Here is an 11,008-nt window from a genome sequence, read left to right as displayed (position 1 = left end):
TTAAAATACAGTGTCCTGAAAAAGGGTTTATTTTTTGTAGTTAGATATACTGTATGTATTATACTAAATATAGTATGGCACATTAAGGCATGGGCATTGATTATCTCCCAGAAAGTTGTGGGACAAACATAGAAATTCTTAAATGTTATAGGCCTAACAGTTGAAATATAATATAATATAATATATTTTGCTTAAAGGTTTGAATGTGGTTTGCTATCAGGCAGTTCATCACTGATATCATCCAGCCCTGCAGGATAACTGTGTTTTCTTTACACCATAAAAGTTATAATTTTACTCCTACACAGCTGAATATGCAATAGAAACATCCAGCCATTACAAGTACCGACTGATTTTGATGGATCTGTTCACACGTGGAATATTTCTGCTCATTTGTAATCCTAAGAAACATGTTACAGCAGCTCTTCAGGCATGAGAAAACTTGGTGAAATCCGATAACCTTAAACCCAGTAAATATTTAGAGACATCCATAAACCACACCAACATAATGTTGCATTCATTTCATATATTGCACATACAGTAATCATTTCTTGCAGCAAGAGAGGTCTCAATAGATTTTTTATTTTTTTTTTATTTAGACTATAAATAATAGGCTTTAAAATATTAAGAGGGTAGCCAAATATGACATTTATGAAGAAGTTTATGACATCTCTAATTTTAGAGATATTTTGGCCAATATAAACATGATAAATAGAAAATTTGCATAATACTTACAATCAAACTTTGACACAAATTCACTAGAAGTTCTCCAAATTTGGCAACATCATAACATTTCAAGAGGATCTTGTGTTTAAGAAAAATGGTTTCCCAGCATTTACCTTGAATATGGTTGTATATTTCAGCAGAAGGGCTATAGTAACTGTCATATCTATTTTTTGGAAATGGTTAAAGTGATTCTTTGTATAACTGGAAATAGTTCTGGATGCATCAAGTAACATTAGATGGATTCAAGCATACCTAATCAACAACAGCATTAACCAAACTGCTTTAAATGTGTATCTATAGGGTTGCAGTAGTTGGTTGAAGAGCCAGAGACTGCTTCTTCACCAACACAGTCTCATGACAATTTATAGGGTACAACGGGGCTAAAAGTCCCATGGGGATTAAAGGCTCCTTTAATTTTATTTTCTTCCAAAACATTAAATATCAGAAAAAACCACAGCAATTTCCTAAACACATGTTTGTCACTATGCACTGCACAATTTTCCTTATCCATGAGATCTTTGCATGTGATGTCTAAAGGTTGATTTTGAGGCAATTTTATCAAATTTTTTATAATTTTTTAAATGTTGCAAATGTATGTAGATAATGAAAATCCCTGACATTAACACATTCATTTTTAGACTAAGTCTTATTTGATATAATCAAGGTGATTAAATCAAAAGTTTTTTTTTATAACTGTACAATAACTGAAATTATGGTATTTGGGGTAAAAAGCCCCCATGTTGCAGGGGCTAAAGATCCCCATGAAACACATTGATTTATTTAAGTGGTGCGAAAAGTTTTGTTCTGAATAATGTTAAAATTGGACTCACATTGACTCATCCAATCATAATGGAGATTCATTTGTTTACAGAATACTTCAGATGTTATTAAATGCCAAATGTGTTTGAAATGAACAGGAAAATTTCACTTTTCTGAAGTGGTTATTTTGAATAAGTATTATCTTAATTTGTTACTCAAAAAAGCAACTAGCTGTCTCAACATTATTTGCATTAGTTGACAAATTTTGTCATCCGATTTCATCGCCCCCATATCTACACGATATCACTGCTGTACATGCCAACTCGTACAGTTTCTTGGGATTTCGTCATCTCGTGCTATTCTTATGACTTGTCATGAGATCGAGTTGTTCTTTACTCATGCAATAAAGTTTTGTCTTCTGAGCATGAAACTTCAAGTTTGGCGAATTCGCAACACCACTGTCTTATCACTGTCATGACTGCTGTTGCTCGGAACTGCATCCAAGACTTTCACCCACTGTTGGTTGAACTTGTGTATAAGGTTGAGTGAAAATAAAGGTATTTTATTTAATTTTATTTTTATTTCTCAGCAGATACATACATCTAAACGCACCTGAAATAGGTTACCTTGTCTACCTGTTAGTTGCTTTCCCCATCAGTCACTATACTATTTGATATCCTGTACAGCGCTTTTAAGTCGTAATTCCCATTCAGTTACAGAAAATCCAGTATGGATGCCTGTTTCTGCACACATGCAGACTAATGAAGTCAATTGGATTGAGGGTCCATCTGTGAGCACTGGGGTGATTAGCGGCAGGAAATGGACACAGGACTGATTTCCACACAAATAGCCATACCTCCTTTGTAAATTTACTCATAAATGACATCTAATGTTGTTTTTGGGACAGATTTAATTATGGTATGTCACTGGAAAACAACAAGAACTACTGAAGAGGTTTCCTAGGATCCAGAAATGGAGACTTTTTTTTAATAAAATAATAAAAAACAAATTCTCTTTAAAGTGAAGTTTGATTTAGACTACCAATGAAACAATCTTGGGATATGTAAGTAAACTCAGTAAACTGGTGTGTATGTGTTGTTAGCAAACCTTTTCAAAGAATAGATCAAATCAAACCACTTAGGTTATGACAATTTGTGTTCGTTGGCACAGTTGCCTTTGGCTCACTGAATGGAAGACTAAACACAATATAATCAGTGCATTCAGAAATATTCAGACCCCTTCATTTTTCAAATGTTGTTATGTTGCAGCCTTATGCTATTTTCCCACATCAATCTACACTCCATACCCTATAATGACAAAGAAAAAAAAGATTTTTGATAACTTTGCAAATGTATTAAAAAGAAAAAAAAAATGAAATATCACACTGACATAAGTATTCAGACCCTTTGCTATGACAATCCTATGATTGGAATCCACCTGTGGCAATTTGTATTGATTGGACATGATTTGGAAAGGCACACACCTATCTATAAGGTCTCACAGCTGAAAATGCATATCAGAGCAAAAACCAAGCCATGAGGTTAAAGGAAATACCTGCAGAGCCCAGAGTCAGGATTGTGTCAAGGCACAGATCTGGGGAAGGCTACAAAACATTTCCGGCTACATTGACGGTTCCCTACGGTGGCGTTTTAGTGCCACGTAAAAAAAAATAAAAAGAGAAAAACTTTTTGAGAATAAATTCATAACATTTTAAGAATAAAGTAAAAATTACAAGAATAAAGTCGTAGCATTATGAGATTTAAGTCGTAATATTTTGAGAATAAAGTCAAAATATTGAGCTTGCTCGAGCTTGCTCTTTTCCCAGTTGACCTGAAGCCCTATGCGGCTAAGGTGCCTGAGCATCTGGTCCTTGTGGGCGCATGGTAACTCTCGGGAGTGGGCCAGGATGAGCCAGTCGTCGAGGTATTTGAATATGCGAATGCCCACTTCCTCTGGTGGGGCAAGGGCTGCCTCTGCGACCCCCGTGAGGACGTGAGGGGACGACCTTGTACTGATAAGCCTGGCCGTCAAACGCGAATCGTAGAGATGGTCGGTGTCGAGGCAAGATAGTGTTGTGGAAGTACACGTCCTTCAGGTCTATCGCTGCGAACCAATCTTGATGCCGGACGCAAGTTAAGATGTGTATTTGCGTGAGCATTTTGAATATGAGTTTGTGCAAGGCCCGGTTGAAAACTCACAAGTCCAAGCTCAGTTATAAGCCGCCGCCTTTCTTGGGTACGATGAAGTAAGGGCTGTAGAGACCCTTCTTCATCTCGGCTGGAGGGACAGGCCCTATCGCGTCTTTAAGTAGAACGATCGCGATCTCCGCACGCAGGGTGTTGGTGTCTTCGCCGTGCACCGAGGTAAAGGGGGCCTGGCGAACTGAATCGCGTAGCCAAGTCGGATGGTCCTGGCCAACTAGCGCGACAGGTTGGAAAGTGAAAGCCACGCATCCAAGCTCCGTGCGAGGGGGACTAAGGGGACTCCTATCCTGAGGTCACCAGAACCGGCTGGATCCAGCTCCATTCCAGCTTCATGTTGGACTCCACTGCTACATGTTGCTGAATGATGATGACTAAATGCAGCCAGTGCCAGCCAAACATCACTTCAGACTTCAGAGGATGAACTGATGCCAACTCCAACCATAAGACATGGGATTCTTCATATGCCATTGTCTGAACCTTGGATTTAGGATGGATCACACCGAACCTCACCGAAATTACCGACCAGGTTGAACTGCGTTTCACATCCCTGATCTCTGCCTGCATCACCTCGGTCTATTATTGGACCACAATCTTGAAATGGAATGCATAGACTATCAATTGCCAGCAAAAGCCTTCATCAGCCAATTTACAAGGACAATTGCATCTATGTGAACTTCTGCAGTTAATCCAGGCTGGACTTCAAAGACACTGGTCATTAATCTTACATTTCAAACAAAATCGATGTTTAAACACTGACCCTTAACTCTTATTTAGTTTAATAATTTTAAACCATGACTTTAACTATACATAAGTAATATTTACATTATATTCATGATGTTAGCCAGAGGGGAACTGGCCCCCACAGTGAGTCTGGTTTCTCCCAAGGTTATTTTTCTTCATTAACCAACATCTTATGCAGTTTTGTGTTTCTTGCCACAGTTGATTCATCAACATTATAGACATTACAGTTTTATCGTCTGTTAATGCCTGATCTTCTGTAAAGCTGCTTTGAAACGATGTGTGTTGTGAAAGGCGCTATACAAATAAAATTGACTTGACCCACTTCCATGACGCACTGTGAATGACGCAATCGAGACGGTCTCTCTACACCAACAAACAACATATACAGTATATTTATTACATGGCTCTATGGAATACTTCATTCTGATTGGTCAATGGCGCCATCTAGCAGTTTGATATTTCTGAGTAACAACCGCACATCCGCATACCAGACTGCTCATATGGGTATTGCGAGCCAGCTTTTCTGCTTCTCGGATCACTGTGCGATCTCAACAAGGAAGATAATAAGAAACTCAAATCAGTGTTTCATGTACATTTATTTATTTGGCAAGTAGTCCTGTTATAAGATGCATTATGAGCAGTCAGATTCCTTTATTTATAAAATAAACACCAACAGAACTTCGACACAAACCGGGGATGGATTTTACTTGGGTTCTGTGATTTATTTCTTCTCGTATAATTACATAATTTCAACGCAAATAAATGTTTCATGTCCATTTATAATTTTTTTTGGCAAGTATTCTTGTTATGGGCTGGATGAGGAATCAGATGATCATTTTCATATAATAATATCAACAGAACTCTGACATAAACCCCAGATATCAAAATTATTTTGGTCCGAATCTGGCTGCCTTCCGCCTGTGAGTTTGGCCCACATACTGCATGGAATTATGGTCCAACATTGGCCAAAAAGCCACTTACCAAATCGAAGCTGTATCCACCCCAGAAAGAGGCCAAAATCCAGCCACACTTATCCTGTTCCTCCAGCATGCACAACTGTGGACCACAACTGTGCCAGAATCACCAGATATCAGCCAGAAAACTGCCAAATGATTTGCCGATGTGGATCAGCGATTTATTTCTTCTCACATTATTACATGATTTAAATGCAAATCAATATTGTATGTTCATGTAATTATTTATTTGTTTAGCAGCCGTGTAAAAAGCAGGATAATGTACAGTCAGCCAGTTGTTATTGCACAATAAAACCCCTTCAGACCTGATCAACCTGTCTGGGACGTTATTTTGCGACTCATTATCCCATACATATTGGAATAAATATACCGTTTTATTTTTATCAGGATAGCTAATTGGTTAACACCAGGTTTTATTATCTGCTCATGCATTCAAGACATTCTAATCACCATTAGCTAATTATTTTAGGCTTTTGTTCCACTACAATAAACATTTGGTCTGAACCTGCATGCTAGCCCTTGACAGTAATGCTAGCTAGCTAACTAACTACCAAAGCTAGTTAGTGATGGAACAGTTTTGATTTTTTGGTTGAACAGTTTATTTGTTAAAAGAAACTGATTAGTTACCTTGAGGTAAATGCTTACTCCTACTAAAAGCCCAATAATCATTTATTTAGGGGTACAAATTTAAACAATTTACATGTTTGAATGTAATATGTAATATGTGAGTGTGTAATAGCAAAATGAACAGTTTTTTTTTTTGGAAAGATTTTAATAGTTATTGAATGTTCTACATCTTACAGTAAATATTATACAATTACAAACTTGGCTTAATTATGTCACACAGATCACTAACTGATCTTCAAAAACATAAAACAAAAAATAAACAAACAAAACAAAAACCAAAACAAATTAAAAAAATAATAATAATCAAATACAGATTTACACTTCATTTCACAAGCCTGATGTGGGTCTCCTTGCTCGATTGGTTGATGACACGGTCTGGACCACGCTGGCGAAAAACGCGCTCTGACCTGCCAGCACCATGACGGAATGAGATCTTGATGGTGCCAGAACCGCGCTGTAGTGTGTAATACATACTATGGGGCAAGGGGTCTCTAACACTCACTGAAGGGAGATAAATTCTGGAAGACTTTCCCCTATAGCTTTACATTTAGAATGCAAACACCAAGTATTTTTCTCCGTACGGGTCAAACATAAAACGCTGTTGTCCTAAACAGTAGTTACACTCCTACAGAGACCAGTGTGAAATAGCAAGCCCTCTTTTTTTTTTGTCAAAGCATATGGTACGTTTGTAAGGGTCTCAGCAAGAATGTGAATCCAGTGCCACAATAACTTTAAAAATACCTTTACAGACTGGTGACGTGACACTGACCTTATTAGAGCTAATAACCCGTTGCATGCATCACGGGCGCTAGTAAACAATCGTTTGATCGATGCCCTGAAACAAAAGAACTGAACAGTGCATGGGTTTGCAATATCAAAATCACATGTTTTCAAAACAATCAAACAGAAAACAGGAAATTCAATGTTCTTCCATTCCACATCAAAGCAAATTTGACCAAAGTTAACTCTGTTTACTACTGATTCCTAATAGACCACCTGATAACAAATAAAACCAATCAATCTATTTTAAGATGGAGATAGACAACAAAGGCCCCCACTGAAATTTGTGGTGAGCATAAACATATCGGATTATTGATAATGGGAAAAGAAAAGAAAAAAAACAACAGCTTTCTTATACAACCATTTAGGATTAAAGAATTAGTTTATCCCAAAATGAAAATTCAGTCATCATTTACTTGTCCAAATCCATGTTTTTCTTTCTTCCGTGTAACACAAAAGGAGAAGTTTAGCAGAATCTTTTCCAGATAAAAAAGTGGATGGGGATGAATCCTGTTGAACTCAAAAAGTAGTCCATATTATATGTGCACTACTGTATATTCCAAGTTTTCTGAAACCATACGATAGCTGCAATTTAAGTTACTGCAGCTCACAAAAGTAATTCATACTTGTATCACAATTTTGCACATAGAGATTGGTTATGAAACACGTAACAAGTAACTACATTTAATGTGCTTTTGTGTACTTTCCCCATTCACTTACATTGTATTTGGAATGTGTTTTGGAATGACACAAGGGTGAGTAAATGATGGCAGAATTTTAATTTCAAGGTGAACAAAACTATGATGACCATGTGTTTTTCACATCAGCAACTGCCACAATTTTGTCTAATTTGCCATTTTATCTATTTTATTCTTAGCCGCAGACTGCTGAACTCTGTCCTCCCTTTACCTTTCAACGAGAAGTGGAAGTGTAAGACGACTGAGGAAATAAATGAACAGGAAGAGGAAACCCTTTGAAGACTTGTGCTCTGAAATGCCTCGCAACCACATGGACTGTATCACTCCACTCCAGATCAAATATAAAGATCTTCTATTTAAGAAAAATGAATATCAATCATTAATTAAAACTTTAAATAACACTTACGGGAAAAGCGCCTAAATTACATGTCAGAGTGGATGGTAACTTGCTTTCAATCGGGATCAACCTTTTATTAAATCCCCTGCGATGACTCTAATCCTAGAGTTTAGAGGTCGGATATTGGTCTGTTTTTGTTTTCGGACCAGAGAATGTTTCATAATGTCGACTGCAGCGATCAATCGCATCAATCAAGTCTTGCAATGCAAAATGATTTGTTGCAAACATACAGAAAATATATGTTCACTGTTATCTATAATACTGTTTAAAAGTACAAAAGGAAAGAGTAGGGCATAGTGACAATTAGAAAACAACCTAATGACTAATCATGACTAATCTGAATTATGCCTTGATATTATGCATATTGCAGTTGATAATACAAAATGTAACTAGTAACTAGTAAGTTACACTCATATGCAATTGGGCCTTTGAATAAACAATTTAATTAACCAGGTCAAAATATTACAAATAAAGAAAGGCTTTTTAATTCATACTGGCTTTGGCCAAACAGATTTGATTATACTAAAGGGGGAGATAAATATGGTTCCTAATGCGGTAAACTTACAGTAATATTCAGGCGAATTTTACGAAACCTGTCAAGAATATTAGCCAAAAAAATCAAAAGAAAGAAATAAGAAATCATATTTTGCTTAATGAAAATGAAGCCTGTTTTAGAACAGTTACTTTGTGTTTTTTTGCTAAAAAAAAATAAAAATAAATTATGTTTAAAAAAACAATATATATATAATTTTTTATAATTGCATTACTGTCATTTTTTTTACTGTAATGTCGTAAAATAATGTATTAAAGTACTGATCATTTAATAAGAATCATTGAAAATAGTGGAGATTACAAAAAATGCAAATGTAACATGCCTGGATGCATTACGGTAATAAGAATTTGATGGAAAATGTGCTTATTTGTCAATTAAGTAATTTCACATTGCAAAAATAGGCTTTTATTTTCTTTATGCAAAGTACATTTTCTTAATTTAGCTTTTGTGCATTTTTCCTCTATGCCCTTACTCTTTCCTATTACATAAATTGAACATCGAAGGAAATGTGTTTCAATGTAATGCATTTTAAAGCAATCCATAAGCTGCAATTTAACATGATGCAACCATGCATATGGGCATAGTTTCCATGTGATTACACTAAACTGCATTCACCCGCATGACACATGCATTACAAGACGTTATAACTTTCACATAAGATCAGAGAATCAGTTCTCCCCGCTTTGAGCTAACTATATCGAAATAGTGGTTGATTAGCCAACAAACGTAAAAATAAAAAATAAAAAAACAGTAATACTGTTTTGTACGGACAATAATATTACTTCCAGAGACATTATCAAGACTAATGGTTTGTAGAGTAAATGCATGATTTTCTTAATTACATCATTAAATATGAGAGTGTACCGTATAATTGGTTATTAAGTTGTCTATTTGTCAATGTGCAATGCTTCAGTATGATAACATTTCATAGAATACTTGATATGTCACTTCTGAGTACACTAGTCATGGATACACACGAGGCCCTTGGGAAAGGAAATCAAATTCTCTCTCTTCTCTCCCTAAAAATGCTGTAAATTACAATTAAAAGCCATTCAAGCAGGCCATTCTGATTATTGCATTGAACAACTCCGTTTCTATGCCTACAATCTGTGCAACTACAGGCCTATAGGCCCAAGAATTCACAGAGGACCAGGGGTTAGATTAGACCCACTCTAAACCTGGAGCAGATTGCAGATTAAATAAGTAGTTCACCCAAAAATGACAATTATGGCGTCATTTCCTCATCCTCGAGTCGAAACCTGTGAATTTCGTTCTTCCTTGGAACACAAAAGAAGTTATCTACATTCTGTTAAACTTGACCTTTGTGTTACACAAAAGAAAGAATGTCATACAGGTTTGGAGCGACACGACAGTGAGTAAATAAATAAATTACAGAATTGTCATTTTTGGGTGAACTGCTAAGCAATCGTTTGAAACGTTCTTCTGCTTCTAGTGCTGTCTTCTTTACGATAAAATCCCTTTAAATCCTGGATTTGATCCTAATCATTTCTTTAGAGTAGCGTCCATCCTGTCTGGCCTCAAAGTTGGCACACATTTTAATTTAATGCCACTGGTATGACATCACACCCAGAGGCCCCAGCTAAGTGCCACACAACACAAACCGTGTGTTCGCGCAATTCGCCATCAACGCATGCTCTCGCGTTGCCACGTTCCCTGCGAGAGCACCCATGCGCACATTTATATAAATCGAATATACACATTATAGTTTAGAAGCTTATGCTTGACACATAAGCTTATAAAGTAACTGGCTCACGCAAACCTTCTCTATTTAGTGAATAACTAAGATTACTGTATGCACTTGATATTCTAATGAAGGTTAAACCACGTTTGCATGGCCCTACGAATGATATATTCCTTACAAATCTACATGAACAGCTACAAGCTGGAAGACACCCTTGTTATCAATGATAGACGATTAATGAAATTCGGGAAATTTGACGAAATTCAATGTCCTTAAAAAAAAAAAAAATTCTGTGCAGAAACTGGGAAGGCCAAAAATCTGAATCCACTGTAAATAAACAAACAACCAAAGAAGAAGAAGAAAAATAAAACCCTGTGCTAATATCTAAAGGTTATAAAATTTGGCAGCATAATTGGATGATTATGATCCATAGGGGTGCTGATATTGCATTGGTACATTCCTACACACCAGCGTTTATACTAAACATAAAAGACAGATCATTTGAAGAGGCATGATTGGTCGAAATCATTCTGGAGTTTGTACAGAAGTAACTATGGAACAATGAGAATTAAAATAACCTAATGCAAAACATCATCCCCCCTAAAATGAGAAGAATACAGAAAAATTAAATAAAAGATAAAAAAGCAGCTTTTACCAAAACACGTAAGAATGCATAAAGTGACCCTTGCACTTTTTCTCTTTTGTTCTTGCAAACAGACGTGGCGCGTCTCTGTTGCGTACAGAGCGCCGATGTAAGACTTGAGTAGTTGCATACAATGTTTGACTCCAGATCTGCAATTGAGAGAAAGAATACAACAATTCAGCAACTGCTCTTTACTAATATTCTCAA

General features: G+C 36.4%; 1 protein-coding gene across 3 annotated transcripts in view; it reads right to left on the bottom strand.

Annotated features, from left to right (window-relative positions):
• Nucleotides 1-6,144: 6,144 nt before the first annotated feature.
• Nucleotides 6,145-11,008, bottom strand: part of fam168a (family with sequence similarity 168 member A) — a 62,554-nt gene continuing 57,690 nt past the window's right edge. For all 3 annotated transcript variants that reach the window (XM_052152461.1, XM_052152463.1, XM_052152462.1), the window contains one exon: nucleotides 6,145-10,950. The gene's annotated coding sequence lies outside the window, so the exon portion shown is untranslated. The remainder of the gene's footprint in view (nucleotides 10,951-11,008) is intronic.

The sequence above is a fragment of the Xyrauchen texanus genome, chromosome 21, assembly GCF_025860055.1.
Source record: "Xyrauchen texanus isolate HMW12.3.18 chromosome 21, RBS_HiC_50CHRs, whole genome shotgun sequence".
NCBI lineage: Eukaryota > Metazoa > Chordata > Actinopteri > Cypriniformes > Catostomidae > Xyrauchen > Xyrauchen texanus.
Note: the sequence above shows the minus strand (reverse complement) of the source record. Positions and strands in the feature narration are given on the sequence as shown.